Genomic DNA, 16,986 nt, shown 5'->3' on the forward strand with positions numbered 1-16,986 from the left:
TTTCACTGTACATATACGTTGCAATGCTTTGAGAATGCTGTACTAATACATTTGAGATTAATTACACTGACTCCAGTATGGAATTTGTTTCAAGGGTGTTTATTGATGTGCCAATAAGTATAAGGGTATGTGCAATAGGCTGGGGTGATGGTGGAGGAATGTCCAGTTAGAGTCCAGTCTCTTGGTATTACAGGTGCCTTGTCCAAGGAGGCATAGGAAGGGTAGCAATGATAGTTCAAGGTGGACTGGGTAACAGAGTGGGACAGAAAGGTGACTATCAGGAGAGTCCTATTTCCTGATGGGGTCTTGGCAATGTTCTCTGTATACTGCCTTGGTCGCAGGGACCGTTTGCGGGGTGGTTCTCCTTCTGAAGGGGGTGGGGTTTTAGTGGCCTGTTGGCCCTGTGGCGGGGCCTCCTGTCCACTAGCGCCAGCGGAGGTTGAAGGCTGTTCCTCGGTTTGGCTAGTGTCAGGTGCCCTTTGTTGTGCCACTGTCTCCCTCATGGGCTTGCCTATGTCAGCCAACACCCCTGCAATGGTGACCAGGATGGATAGATTTTAGTTAGGTCCTCCCTGATCCCCAGGTACTGTCCCTCCTGCAGCCGCTGGGTCTTTCTCAACTTGGCCAGTACCTGGCCCATGGTCTCCTGGGAATATTGGTATGCTCCCAGGATGTTGGAGAGTGCCTCGTGGAGAGTGGATTCCCTGGGCCTGTCCTCCCGCTGTCGCACAGCAGTCTTCCCAGCTTCCGTGATGTCCTGAGCCTCTGTCCCCTGAACCGTGTGCCCACTGCCACTGACCCCAGGTCCCTGATCGTCCTGTGTTTCTGGGTTGCCTGGGGTCCCTGTAGTGGTAGACACACTGCTGATTGATGTATCCTGGGGATAGTGGCATGGGCCTGCTGGGTGGGTACTGTGCTGGCGTTTCCTGAGGGGGGAGGCTCTGTGGTGGGATGGGATTGTGGCAGGGGAATCGACTGTCCAGAGGCCCATGATGTGCCAGGTTGGTCAACCTGATCCAGGCGTGCAGAGCTGCTGTTGTCACTGTGGGCCTCTTCGGGGGGAACTGGATGTAGCTGGCACCTCCTCTCCAGTGACGTTGAGTAGGGATCCTGTTGGGATGCAAATGCATTGTTAATGTATCTGCATGTGCCATCTTGTACATGGGTGTGTTTCCCTGTATGATTGTGCTTTCCCTGTTAGCTTGGCCTTGGGTGGGTTCTGAATTTGTGGGCTGGCTCAGTCTCCCTACTGGGCATGCTTTGGTGATGGGGGTCCATGCAGGTCTGTGAGTGGTGTTCATGCATTGGTGTTGCATGCAGGGCTTGGTATTGCTGGGTTGTGATGGCGGGGTATATTCGAGGTGATGGAATGATGGGAGTGAGGGTTAGGGTGGGGGTATGTAATGGCACGCAGGTAGGGTATGTAGTAGTAAAAATTTGACTCACCAGAGTCCAGCCCTCCTGCTAATCCTGTGAGGCCCTTAGGATGCATGATTGCCAGAACTTGCTCCTCCTACGTTGTTAGTTGTGGGGTAGAAGGTGGGGGTCCACCGCCAGTCCTCTGTACAGCAATATGGTGTCTTGCAACCACGGAATACACCTTCCCCCATAGGTCGTTCCACCTCTTCCTGATGTCATCCATAGTTCTGGGGTGCTGTCCCACGGCGTTGACCCTGTCCTCCACTCTCTGGCATAGCTCCATCTTCCTTGCATTGGAGGTTTGCTGCACCTGTGATCTGATTAGCTGTGGCTCTACCTGGATGATTTCCTCCACCATGACCCTTAGGTCCTCCTCTGAAAACCTGGGGTGTCTTTGGGGTGCCATGGATGTGGTGTGAGTGATATGTGTGAGGATGTGTGAGGATGTGTGGGGTGATGTGTGGGTTGATGCGTTGTGGTGCATGCTGTGATGTACGTGAATGGTGTATGTGTGAGGGTGATCTGTGCCTCTGATTGAGTGGGTGCTCCTTGCTTGTCTCTCTCTTGGTCTCTTTTTTCCCTGTAAGGGGTTGTGGGTATTGTGGGTGTGTGTTTTATATTGGTTTGGGTATGTGGGTGTTGTGTGTGTATGTGTGTCAGGTGTGTGTATTTTGAATTGTCCAATGTGGTGTAGTTTTGCAAGTGTGTGTGTATTTTGAGCGCAGCGGTATGTACCGCCAATGGTTTACCGCTATTGAAAGACCGCTGCAGTGATTCGTGATACTGTGGGCGTATTTGTGTTGGTGTAACGGTGTGGGTTTTGGTACCGCTATTTTATCACGGACCTTTGGTCTGGCGGACTTGTGTGGGTGTCTGTATTGTGGCGGATTTCTCTGTGTATGTCATAATGCCCGTAGCGGTATACGGCCGTGGTCACGGTATGTTGGTGCCCATCAGCACGGCGGTAGGCGGCATTTACCACCAGGGTTGTAATAAGGGCCAATGTTTTTTAATGTGCAAATGGGGTTGGACAATGTGTTCATACCATTATTGACAACATCTAGAGCTTTCTCTAAATTCTACTTATTTATTTGCCTTAAATGGGTAGCAGTTCCATTTGTGAAAGCTTCCATATTTCATTATTTAATACAGAAGAGGAATATTTTGAGAATGGTTTTCTGGGACCTAACAAGAAATCTTGTAAACCTAAATCTTCGGAAAGGAGATTAAGGTATTATTTTACTGCTGTGAATGTTGAAGATTTTAACCATTGCTCACTCTGAAACCCTGTGTGGAGTTAACAAAACATGCATGAATACCATTTGTGTCCACTGGTCACACTAACCACTCTTTGGGACCTCAAAGTGATCAACTAAAGACACTGTTCTGAACCCAACCATTGAGCTGTTTCTCAGCAACATTTAATATATTTTGCCAATTATAAAATTTAGTTGGCAGGCTGGTGATGAAATACTGGCACATTAATTTCTTTAATTTTTGCCAACCACAAACAAGTTGTTTGTTGTGCTGTCTCATCAAGAAATATAGGGGGTCATTCCAACCCTGGTGGTCTTCGACCGCCACAGCTGTTTTGGAGGAATCACCACCAACAGGCTGGCGGTGCTTCCAGGGGAATTACGACTGGGACTGGCGGTTTCCTGCCACATTGGTCCCGGTGGTTTAAATCAACGCTGCCCAGGGGATTACGAGTCCCCCTCCCGCCAGCCTTTTCATGGTGGTAAGAACCACCATGAAAAGGCTGGCAGAAAGGGGAGTCATGGGGCCCCTGGGGGCCCCTGCACTGCCCATGCCACTGGCATGGGCAGTGCAGGGGCCCCCTGCCACGGCCCCATGGAGCTTTTCACTGTTTGCTATGCAGACAGTGAAAAGCGCGACATTTGGAGCCGGCTCCTGTGTTGCAGCCGAGATCCCCGCTGGGCCGACGGGTGGAAACCAGGGGATCTCATAATAGACCCTGTGGGAGTGCGGCTGCATTGGCGGCCGCCCGGCGCTTCATCCTTGCCGCCCGCCAAGGTTGTAATGAGGGCCATAATCTGTAATGGAATAAGGCAAGCTGTAAATAGTGCCTACCTAACTTGTGTTTGCCAATCTTTCTTTCCCTATATATTCTTTAAATCAATTGATTTCTTCCAATACTCCATACCACTCTATGGACAACTTTCTCCTCTTTTTTTGGTTTGTCTTTGTTATTTTTCTGCTTATTGCAGCATTTTTTAGAACCTTCTTATGCTTGCCTGGTATTATCCTTACTGAATTTACCTTGTAATTGTGGTTTACCTGGTCTGGCTCCCAGACTATTGTGACCTAAACAAGTGTAAGTCTTGGTTATAATCCTAGGCAGCTCCCATTCCTGATCTTGCCATTGAACTTCCAAGAGTCACTGCTGAACTGTCAATGCTACTGCAGCCTCTTTAATATTCCTTAATATAATTGTTGAGGCTGAGGCAAAATTGGCAATTAATATTAATTGCATCCCCAAATCCAGGGCAGGGGGCGCCCCATACTCATCTTGAATTTGTTTTAAAACTTCCGGAAGATTCACAAGTTTTGGTGAACTATATGCAGAAGTGTAAATTGCAGCAAATATTGTGCCCCAAGTGGCATAGTTATGCACTGAGGGACCCATTCCAAATGGAAAATACATTGTGAGAATTCTCTGTTCATCTTGGGGTCCCCTATGGGGAAACCCTGCTTCCAGCTTGTTTATTTTTTTGCTATCCAAAATGGAATTTCTTCAGGTTTGGTGGGTACCTTATCAATTATTGAGTGCAGGGTTGTGGGGTTTATTACAGATGTAGCCAAATGTGGTGCTGCTGGAGCAGCCCTTGCTGGGATCTGCATTACATAGTTTAGTAATCGTCTATATATGTATAAGTATATGTATTTATATATATATATATATATATATATAAATATATATATACAAAATTATTGTAAAAGCTGAGTAAATCCACTACCAGCATGTTTTTTTTTTGTGGGATGTAGTGTATATGTGGCTAGTTCTTGTCATGTAGGTCCATCATTACTTAGGGGACTGTAACAGGGTCGGTGCTACCCTGCTTTGATACGATACCCCAAGGGACATAGACCCGGACATCGGGATGAAAAGCCCGGCATGTGTGGAAGATGGCATGTCTCGGGAAGCTGAGGAGAAGGAAGCATCCGAGAGGAAGGAAAACGTGTGCGGGATGCCGGAGAGAGCCAGAACGGAGGCATTGTCGTCTATGATGACCCCACGAGAAACAGCACATCAGAGAGACCGGACGAGCACTAGAGTCAGCCACGTCCTTGGAGGGATGGACTCGTGAGAGTTACAACCGCACCTTTAAACCCCTGTTGAAAAAAACATTAATGATTCAGGGAAAGACTGGGATAAGAAGCTACACTTAGTCCTTTATGCCATAAGAACACATGTAAAATCCTCTACCGGTCACAGTCCCTTTGAATTAGTCTTTGGTTGCCAACCAAGGACCCTGTTAGATATGGCTGCAGAAAAATGGGAGGAAGAGGAAAATGATGATAAAGAGTTCTTAGAATATAGCTAACAACTAAAAGAACAACTACATACAGTGTGGAAAGATGTCAGGATTCATCTAGAGAAGGCCCACGATAAACAAAAAAAATATTACGATAAAAATGCTGTTCTTAGACAACTCCAACCGGGTAACAAAGTCTTGATTCTATTACCAAGCTCTGAAAACAAACTATTAGCCAAATGGCAACGACCATTTAAAGTAGTTGAAACAGTGGGTCCTGTCACATACAATGTTGAGTTATCTGAAAACCCAAAAAAGAACACAGATCTAACACATTCATCTGTCAAAAAAATGGGAGGAAGCCAATGAAATACCAGGTCCATCGAGAGTTGGGTTCCTTATCAACAATACGAAAGCTTTAGAAATCAACTTATACCCACAACCCAGTGACTCCTCAATGTCACTTCCCTCCATTAACCCCACTCTTCTTCCCACCCAACAAAAACAATTGTGAGAGATAATGCACAAACATAAGAATCTTTTTTCTGTCATACCTGGGAAAACCCCACTGATTCAGCTCCGCATTAGGACTCAAGAAGATAAGATAGTTTGACTCCATCCTTACAGTATCCCAGAAGCACGAAAAAACTTTGTAGAACAAGAAGTCCAAAACATGTTACAACTAGGGATCATAGAACCCTTAGTCAGCCCTTGGTGCTCCCCAGTCGTTCTGGTTCCTAAACCAAATGGGTCCGTCCGATTTTGTATTGACTTTCGACAAGTCAACAAGATATCTCAATTCAACACCTATCTCATTCCTCGGGTTGACAAATTGTTGGAAAAACTGGGCAAAGCACAATAAATGACCACATTAGATCTCACCAAGGGTGATTGGCAGATTTCCCTTTGTCCCTTAGATAAAGAAAAAAACAGCGTTTTCTACTCCATCTGGGTTGAACCATTTTACGGTTCTCCCTTTCGGGTTACACGGGGCCCCAGCAACATTTCAGAGACAGATGGATAGAGTGCTAAGAGCACATACCACTTATGCAGCCGCTTACCTTGATGATATTGTGTTCTTTAGTGAATCCTGGGATGACCATATACTTCATCTAGATAAGGTATTTCATGCCCTAGGAGAAGCAGGACTCACTGCCAATCCTCAGAAGTGTAAAATGGCAGGAGATAATATCGCTTATCTCGGGTATCATATAGGAAGCTGCCAAATCAGACCTCAGATTAATAAAGTGGAGGCTATATTGAGTATACCCACCCCAACTTCAAAAAATGAGATATGTTCCCTTTTGTGGCTGGTTGGATATTACAGACAATTCATTCCAAACTATTCTACATTGGCCACCCCATTTACCAACCGCCTAAAAAAAAAGACCCTCTAAGATTAAAAAAACTAAGCTATACAACATAGTTATGAAACCCTCAAACAATGTCTAACCACTGAACCCGTGTTACACTGTCCTGATTTTAAGAGACAATTCTATTTACAAATGGATGCTTCCAACATTGGTATAGGGGCAGTCTTATATCAAAAAGATTAACACGATAACAACCACACTATCGTATTCATCAGTAGAAAGTTATTACTGAGAGAACAACAATATCTGCTCATAGAAAGAGAATGTCTGGCCATCAAGTGGGCTATAGAAGCACTACAATATTACCTTTTGGGTCGCTCTTTTATTTTACAGACGGATCATGCACCCCTTACTTAGCTGTCACGTCACAAATACACCAACCTAAGAATCTTACGATGGTTCATGGAACTGCAACCATTGGTGTTCCAGGTTCAACATCTCCCAGGTCGTCAATTAGTCACTGCTGACTACCTTTCCAGACATCCTATTGGTCAACAGCCTTTTATAAAGGGAAGGATGTGTAGCAGGGTCGGCGCTACCCTGCTTTGATCCGATACCCTGGGGGACGTAGACCGGTGCCACGGGGGTGCCTTTCAACACCCGGAAGTAGCATCATCGGATGCCAACCCGGACATCTGGATGAAAAGCCCGGCATGTGTGGAAGATGGCACGTCTCAGGAAGCTGAGGAGAAGGAAGCAGACAAGAGGAAGGGAAACATGTGCAGGACGCCGGAGAGAGCCAGAACGGAGGCATTGTCGTTTATGACGACCCCACAAGAAACATCTCTGCAGAGAGACCGGATGAGCACCAGAGCCTGCCACGTCCCTGGAGGGATGTGGCTCACGTAGGTACGTGCCTGCTTTCTAAATCCCTCGGGATATTGCTGATAGAGGGATTGTAAACGTTTTTTTTGGGGGGGGGGACATATATATATTTTTTTCTTCTCTGTGGTTTCATTTAGGGAGACTGGGCTCCACAAAAGAGGGTCGAACGTTTTGGGAAATATCTGTTAAATGTCTGTAGCATTTCTCTGGACTGGGGTCATGCACTGACTATGCACCAGAACGTTCATTACTTATAAAGATCATTTACCTTATTATTATAAGAGTACACACCGGACTCTGACTACACTTGCGTGGTAGTGTGCCCCTGCACTCCCTTCCCTTTAACTATAAAGAAAAACAAGGAAAGTCCACTTACCGTTGTTTTCGTTTTTTCCCGTTTCTCCCTTGGGTCCCACAATGGTGAGTTTCTTCAGCAACAAACAGACAAACCTAAACAGAGAAAAGAGAGAAAGAGAAAATAAGAAGGACATTATTTGACCACCAGACAGAGAAAAAGAAGAAGAGAAACTAGAAGAGAAGAAACAAGAAATATACGCATAAACTGAGCACAAGTAAATATACCAACAGTGTACATTGAATAAAAAACTATCATATAACCCATCGAGTGTAGTCGTCTTCCATTACCGGGGAAAAAGAACCCCTACAGGGACCTAATCCAACATTTTGTTTAACATGTGGGAGGGCGCTTTCAAAACAATTTTGCTGTTCTTGATAAGAAAGAGCTATTTCTAAATATGCATAAACTTTGTATTGTGCAGATACATTTGATACTGTGCAATTATGAAACTGTGGTCTGTTTCCATATGCCTCCGGAAAGATGATCCAGAATTAGGAAATGTCCGTTCTGTACTCTGCGGTGGGCCTCTACCTCTTCAGTGAGCCCATTAGCTAATAAATTGTGTGAAAGGTTGTCACATATTTACAGAAATTGCTACCTGTTGAGGGTCCACAATAATTTAAGGTGGTAGTATTCAGAGATAGAAACATGAATTTAGGGAATCCTTTTACGGTTCAAGCTTGACAAACCTACAGGCTAAGATAGCTGCTATGTATTTACCAGAGGAGGATGTCTCAGTATGAGGTAATTAGGGTGTTTTAAGCATGCAATAGATAAAGATGCTCAGGAGATCCTTAAATTTGTGCCTAACCAAATGTAGGTGGTGCCTTATCATAGGACTCTTACCATGGAGGTAAGACTGTTATGTTTAGGGCAGCAGCACCACTGAGTGTGGGTGACTAAGTCAGCCCCACAACGTCAGGAAGCAGTCAGCATGACCTCGATTGAGTCAGTCCCACAACGTCAGGAAGCAGTCAGCTTGACCTCGTCGGCTAGCAAGCAGCACCTCATCCAAACCTAGAAAGGTAAGGTGATTTGTGGCACCCTGGAAACATGACACACTGACTCCGCAGGGAAGTTGTGGCAGAACAGAGCATGCCCCTTTCTTCCAATTACACAAGGTCTCACACATGCAAAGGCAGACAAAGAGATACAGGACAAGTTTCAATACAATTATTGAAGCAGTTGCATCTGGTGATAAAAGCTATAATTATTAGTAAGATGAAACATATTACATTATTATTAGAATTATTAGTAAGATGAAATGTAATACAGTGATAATTGTGACCATTAGAGTAAAACATGTAAACAGCCCCACCATCCTGATCTAATCAGTGATTCCTACATACATCCTAATGTTTAAATCTGGGAGCATAGCTGTGTTAGCCCTTCTGCCTGTCCCAATCTTTGGAAGGAGCCTCAACCCCATACCTGACAGATGGGGAAGGGTCTGCCTGTTGTCTGATGGCAATCCTTCCAGTGGAGCTGTCAAGGGATGGATGTATATTCCCAAACCATCATGGCTAGAATGCCCTCTACCTTCCTTTGGCCTATGCAGTGTTCATATAACAAACCATGTTGTGTTGCAGGAAAAAGCCTGACGTGTTGCTATGTATAGGGTTGAAGTTTGACTCCGTAATTTTAGGAGCGACAATACTGGGAAAACTATTGTGTAAAAACATTACAGACTTGAGCAGAGCACAGAGCGAAATGCATGCAAATGACTGATAAATGTAAAGCACGAAAAACACTGCTTTCTTAGAAAAGCAGCTGATTAAAATATAAAACAGCCAAAATGAAAAGCAAGTTGTGGTAAAATATAATAAAATAAATAAAATATATATGTGTGTATAAGGGTATAGGCTGCGGGCCTAGAGCTAAAATAAGGGTGTCCAATCTAGGCACTGTAAGGAACCCACAACAGTGTCTGCCAAAAGTGCACCAGCTTAAAGGGAGAGAGAAATGCATTTTATCTTAGTAGATATGGTACATTTTTTCTCTCTTTATTTCATGCAAGGCAGTGGAGCATCTTTGGTTCAGAGTTGCCTTGCATCTAAGGATTTCAGTCTCAAACAATCAAACTCACTACCTGTCACTGAATTTCACTGACGTTCACTCTCACACACATGCTTACACACAGTGCTTAATTTGAGCCAGTGGTTTCCAGTTCTTAGCACTGGCACTTGGGGGCATATTTATACTCCATTTGCGCTGAATTTGTATCATTTTTGTTACGCAAATTGAGCGCAAAACTAACTCCATATCTATATTTTGACATTAGACACGTCTAACGTCAAAACATTTGAGTTTGCACTATTTATTAGATTCGTGACCCAACCTTGCGTCAATGAGATGCAAGGTAGGCATTCCCATCTAAAAAAATTGTGCTAATCCCACTGCCCCATATTCATCCCCCGTGCTAAAATGACACACAGATGGCAGGAGGTACTAAATAATGGTGCAAAGCATACTTTTTCAATTAAAGTGCCATCGGGGGCCCAACATGGGGCCCCCTGCATGGCACAGGGTGCAATGGCCATGCACAGGGGACACTGGTCCCCTTGCTGACCCTTGGGGTGGTGGGCATGACTCTTGCCTTTCCTGAAACAGGAGTCGTGTGATATGGGTGGTTTTGCAAAAGAAAATCACGCTAGGCTGGTTAGAGGCATTGTTTTTGCCTCTAACCAGCCTAACGTCATTTTTTGTTGCAAAACCCTCTTCCCCCACAATGCCACCCCCACCCGGCTAACGTCATTTTTTTTTTTAACGCCTGCCCACCCTTTGCACCGGCTTGCACCATTCCACAGATATGGCACCCGGCTGGTGCACAGGAATGACACAAGCCAGTGCTTAACTTTTTGATGCAAAACTGCATTAGTGTGGTTTTGCATTAAAAAGTATGCCCATTAATTGTCAACACCAGCTCTAATGATAGTTTCCCAGGCAGTCTGACTGCCACATTACAACCCTGCTGAGCGGACCTGCCAGGAGACCACTCTCACCACCAGGAACATTGTCCCTGACAGGCTGACAGCAGTCGGGGTTGTGCTGATCCACAGTGGCACTGACCTCAGCTCCGCTGTGCTGATCACAACTCGACTTACTGACATCCTTTCCAATGGTGGGACCCCAGAAGGGCTGGTGGCAAGCCAGTGCTGGGGTCCTCCGTGCCCAGCACCACTGGAATGAGCAATGTCTGACTTTTCCAAGGGTGCTGAGGCCAATACTGCAGCACTGTTTGGTGGGAATGTCGTAGTACAATGTTCCCACAAGTCATCCAGGTGGCTTTAGCTGTCCTGTGGTTTGACTGCCAAAGTTGTAATGAGGCTCAGAGTCATTAGAGGATATTTTATGAAGGCCCATGGCCACTGCTGGTGCCTCTGTCACACTGTCCAGTTCCCTTGTATTTATTACAGCTAGAGCACAAGCCTAAGCAGAGATAAGAATGGAAAAGAGAGTGTAAGGAAGGACAAACAGAAATAAAGGTTCTCACTGAGATAAGAGAGAGAGAAGAGGGGAGATAGAGAGAGCCAGACAGAGAATAAAGGAGGAAAGTGGGGCTAGTTAAAACCCTTTTTCCAGGGCTCTTTCTGGGCCTCATCTGGCAATATCTCTAATTGAAAACTCAAATTTGCATGTTGTTAACTCTGGACAAATGAATGTCTCATTTGATCATTAAGCTTTAGTTGACAGTCTTGTTGCATCGTCATATTCATAAATTTCTCATTTATGACTACAGCTCTCCTTACAAGAGACCCAAACAAATCTGTGTTATTTCAGTCCACCGATATTTACTGTTATTGATAGTCCCTGTAATTAATTAGGGAGAAATAACAAGGAAATATGAGTTTTTGGGGAACATCATGCAAAATCAAATTATTTGTCCGTATTTCTTCACATAATTCTAGAAGCAGAGCCGGAAGGCCAGCAGCGCTGGTGAGGGATTCCACACTACTTGAAGGAGGAGGAAAGTTTTTAGCTACATGGAGTAGCCATTGGAAATTATGTTTAACACCCAAGCATCTGAAAACATTACTTTGACAAGTAGGAAGAAAAGCAGCCAGACGACCTCCTACCAGAAGGAAGGAATAGTCAGGAGCGCTGACTTGGCTTAGGTTGCTGAGGGGGGTGAGGCTTGGAGAAAGGGTGAGCAGGAAAAGAAGAGGACCACTTAGCTTTGGAGTGGAAGCACCCCAAAAAAACATGAGAACGTTTTCCTTTTCGTTTGAGGAAGTGCATCAGACATAATAGAAGGCCTCCCTGTCAAATGAGAGAAAGAGGGTCAATCTTCAGGGAGGAGGGAAACTCAACCTCACCCTTTGGATAAAGCGGGGTCAAGAACCTAGGGAGGTCTGCCTGTAGGAGGCTGGACTGGCTTGTAGTGAGTACCAAGGGGTACTTACACCTTGCACCAGGCCCAGTTATCCCTTATTAGTGTATAGGGTGTCTAGCAGCATAGGCTGATAGATAATGGTAGCTTAGCAGAGCAGCTTAGGCTGAACTAGGAGACGAGTGAAGCTCCTACAGTACCACTTAGTGTCATATGCACAATATCATAAGAAAACACAATACACAGATATACTAAAAATAAAGGTACTTTATTTTTATGACAATATGCCAAAGTATCTCAGAGTATACCCTCAGTATGAGGATAGCAAATATACACAAGATATATGTACACAATACCAAAATATGCAGTAATAGTATTAGAAAACAGTGCAAACAATGTATAGTTACAATAGGATGCAATGGGGACACATAGGGATAGGGGCAACACAAACTATATACTCCAAAAGTGGAATGCGAACCACGAATGGACCCCAAACCTATGTGACCTTGTAGAGGGTCGCTGGGACTATTAGAAAATAGTAAGGGTTAGAAAAATAGCCCACCCCAAGACCCTGAAAAGTGAGTGCAAAGTGCACTAAAGTTCCCCAAAGGACATAGAAGTCGTGATAGGGGAATTCTGCAGAAAAGACACAAACCAACAATGCAACAACGATGGATTTCCAGTCGTGGGTACCTGTGGAACAAGGGGACCAAGTCCAAAAGTCACAAGCAAGTCGGAGATGGGCAGATGCCCAGGAAATGCCAGCTGTGGGTGCAAGGAAGCTGCTACTGGACAGTAGAAGCTTAGGTTTCTGCAGAAACGACAAGGGCTAGAGACTTCCCCTTTGGAGGACGGATCCCTCACGCTGTCGTGCAGAGTCGTGCAGAAGTGTTTTCCTGCCGAAAGACTGCCAACAAGCCTTGCTAGCTGCAAATCATGCAGTAAGGGTTTTTGGATGTTGCTGTGGCCCAGGAGGGACCAGGATGTCGCCAATTGCGTCTGGGGACAGAAGGGGTGTCGAGCAAGACAAGGAGCCCTCTCAGAAGCAGGCAGCACCCGCAGAAGTGCCAGAAACAGGCACTACGAGGATGCGTGAAATGGTGCTCACCCGAAGTCGCACAAAGGAGTCCGACGTCGCCGGAAGAGAACTTAGGAGGTCGTGCAATGCAGGTTAGAGTGCTGTGGACCCAGGCTGGACTGTGCACAAACGATTTCCGCGGGAAGTGCATGGAGGCCGGAGTAGCTGCAAAAGTCGCGGTTCCCAGCAATGCAATCTGGCGTGGGGAGGCAAGGACTTACCTCCACCAAACTTGGACTGAAGAGTCACTGGACTGTGGGAGTCACTTGGACAGAGTTGCTGGATTCAAGGGACCTCACTCGTCATGCTGAGAGGAGACCCAGGGGACCGGTGATGCAGTTCTTTGGTGCCTGCGGTTGCAGGGGGACGATTCCGTCGACCCACAGGAGATTTCTTCTGAGCTTCTAGTGCAGAGAGGAGGCAGACTACCCCCACAGCATGCACCACCAGGAAAACAGTCGAGAAGGCGACAGGATCAGCGTTACAGAGTTGTAGTAGTCATCTTCGCTACTATGTTGCAGTTTTGCAGGCTTCCAGCGCGGTCAGAAGTCGATTCCTTGGCAGAAGGTGAAGAGAGAGATGCAGAGGAACTCGGATGAGCTCTTGCATTCGTTATCTAAGGAATCCCAAGAGACAGAGACCCTAAATAGCCAGAAAAGAGCGTTTGGCTACCTAGGAGAGAGGATAGGCTAGCAATACCTGAAGGAGCCTATCAGAAGGAGTCTCTGACGTCACCTGATGGCACTGGCCACTCAGAGCAGTCCAGTGTGCCAGCAGCACCTCTGTTTCCAAGATGGCAGAGGTCTGGAGCACACTGGAGGAGCTCTGGACACCTCCCAGGGGAGGTGCAGGTCAGGGGAGTGGTCACTCCCCTTTCCTTTGTCCAGTTTCGCGCCAGAGCAGGGCTAAGGGGTCCCTGAACCGGTGTAGACTGGCTTATGCAGAAATGGGCACCATGTGTGCCCATGAAAGCATTTCCAGAGGCTGGGGGAGGCTACTCCTCCCCTGCCTTCACACCATTTTCCAAAGGGAGAGGGTGTAACACCCTCTCTCAGAGGAAGTCCTTTGTTCTGCCATCCTGGGCCAAGCCTGGCTGGACCCCAGGAGGGCAGAAACCTGTCTGAGGGGTTGGCAGCAGCAGCAGCTGCAGTGAAACCCCAGGAAAGGCAGTTTGGCAGTACCAGGGTCTGTGCTACAGACCACTGGGATCATGGGATTGTGCCAACTATGCCAGGATGGCATAGAGGGGGCAATTCCATGATCATAGACATGTTACATGGCCATATTCGGAGTTACCAATGTGAAGCTACATATAGGTAGTGACCTATATGTAGTGCACACGTGTAATGGTGTCCTGAACAATGTGGGGGCACCTTGGCTAGTGCCAGGGTGCCCTCACACTAAGTAACTTTGCACCTAACCTTTACCAGGTAAAGGTTAGACATATAGGTGACTTATAAGTTACTTAAGTGCAGTGTAAAATGGCTGTGAAATAACGTGGACGTTATTTCACTCAGGCTGCAGTGGCAGGCCTGTGTAAGAATTGTCAGAGCTCCCTATGGGTGGCAAAAGAAATGCTGCAGCCCATAGGGATCTCCTGGAACACCAATACCCTGGGTACCTCAGTACCATATACTAGGGAATTATAAGGGTGTTCCAGTAAGCCAATGTAAATTGGTAAAATTGGTCACTAGCCTGTTAGTGACAATTTGAAAGAAATGAGAGAGCATAACCACTGAGGTTCTGATTAGCAGAGCCTCAGTGAGACAGTTAGTCACTACACAGGTAACACATTCAGGCACACTTATGAGCACTGGGGCCCTGGCTGACAGGGTCCCAGTGACACATACAACTAAAACAACATATATACAGTGAAAAATGGGGGTAACATGCCAGGCAAGATGGTACTTTCCTACACTGCCTTTTCTGGATCCTTCCATTTCCAGAGGAGAAGATCCAACACTTCTTTGTTAACAGCCAAGGAAGTAGGAGGGGGAGAATGAAACTGTTTAAAGAGACCAGTACCAGTATCAGGGACATCACCCTCCATAGGGATACCCAAGGTATCCCCGAGATAATGAAGCAGGCCCAGAAGATCAGCTTTCTGAAGAAATTTGGAGCGCTGCAGCGCCTCTGCAACTGGAGAATCAATCTCCTCATCATAATCAGGAGAAGGCCAGGAAGAAGATGAAGAAGTAGATGGAATCACCAAAGATGGCACAGATGAAGTGGGAGAAGAGGGAGAATAATGGGCACCCCTTGGAGTGTTAGACCTCAAAAGTGCATCAGAAAGGGAGGCCAGTAAATGCTGAAACTGATCTTCTGAAAACCAAAATAATGGGAAGAGTCCTGAAAAACACCCTCGTCTGAGTGCGTTTTCTGGCCTCTTGCTCTCTGGAACAGTGGTGGTGCTCAGATAAGTTCTTCCTGTGCTCCATGATGACAGACTGAAGAGAGATGAGAGGGAATATAAATAGGAGCCAAACCAGGACCTCTAATAGAACAAAAAAAAAACGAAAAAAAACCAAAAACATCCACACCATGGAAAAGAAGGTCGAGGCAAATGAAGAACGGAAAACCAAATTTTATCTGAGATTGTTGTGGTAAAAACAATATATATACAAATTTGTTGGAATACATATGTTAAATCATATATATATATATATATTTTTTTTAACGTAGCATCCTAAAAATAAAAACTGGTGAAAATGAGTGCAAACGCTGTAAGACTATACCAGAGCACATGACATACCACCCCACAGGACACAATAGAGCAGAAGGACCTGTAATTACCAAAAGAAAAATCATCCGAAGCAGGCCGGAGGGTTAGAATGTGGATGCCTGGTTCAATGAGCATTGGAAACAGGGCACTGCCGACCTCCCACCACACAAGGGCGCGAAGACATGACCCTCCAATTACCAAAGAGGTGCACAGCCATCCTGCAGCAACTCAAACACACATAGTCCTACGGATCAATTCTCACCGCTCTATGGAACCCGCCGCGTTTCCCTGGTGCTAACAATTGAACGCAACCGGGGAATGCAGCGGCCATCAGGACCCATGACGTCTTGGAAAATCCAGTCCCAGGACAGCAACACTAAATAGCAAGTAAGACTCTGGGGGTCATTACGACCTCGGCGGTCTTTTTGCAAGACCGCCGAGGGACCGCCGTGCGGAAGACCGCCTGTGCAGGCGGTTTGCCGCTCAGCGTAATATGACTTTTGGCTGCTCTCCGTCATTATTCCGATGGAGAGCGGCCAACAGCCATAGTGACGGGTGGCGGGGAAGTGGAGGTTGCTCCAACTCCACCACCACGTCAACAGAACACCGCCCATCGAATCACGTCCTGTGATTCAGCGTGGCGGTGTTCTGTTGGCGGTGTGGTGTCGGGGAGCTGCCCCCATGGCTCCCGTCCCCTCCTGGAGGATCGACGGACCAGGTAAGTCGATCGTCCGTTAGGGGAGGGGGGTGTTGGGTGTTGTGTGCGTGCATGGGGGTGTGCGTGTGTGTATGTAGAGGGGGGGTGAGTGCGTGTATGCTTGCAGGGGTGTTGTGTGTATGGGAATGAGTGCGTGTATGTCTGTGGGTATGTCTGTATGGATGTGTGCGTGTATGTTTGAATGTGTGTGTGCGTGTCTGACTGTGTGTGTGGATGTAGGCATGTATGTCGGGTGTGTGCACGTGTGTGTTGGTGGGCCTGCATGCGTGTCGGGTGTGTGTGAGTAATGTTATGTTGGGGGTCGGGGTGGGGAGGGGGACCCTGCCACCTTTGGGGGGTGACAGGGGTGGTGGGGGGTGTAGGGGAGGGAGTCGGGGTGGGGGTAGGGGGTGGGGGAGATCCCTATCAGTGCCAGGAAAGGAATTCCCTGGCACTGATAGAGCTTACCGCCATGGATTTCATGGCGGTTCAAACCGCTGGAAATCCATGGGGGTAAGCCAGGTCCAAATACCGCCGGCGGTATACTGACGGCCGCTGGGCTGGAGACCCAGGTCTTCAGGCAGGCGGGCGGGACGGAGAACCGGCGGATGACCATGGCGGTAACCGCCATGGTCATAATACACCAAGGTAAGACCGCCAGCCTGTTGGCGGTCTTACCGCCGGTTT

This window comes from Pleurodeles waltl, chromosome 7 (assembly GCF_031143425.1).
Source record: "Pleurodeles waltl isolate 20211129_DDA chromosome 7, aPleWal1.hap1.20221129, whole genome shotgun sequence".
NCBI classification, from domain to species: Eukaryota; Metazoa; Chordata; class Amphibia; order Caudata; family Salamandridae; genus Pleurodeles; species Pleurodeles waltl.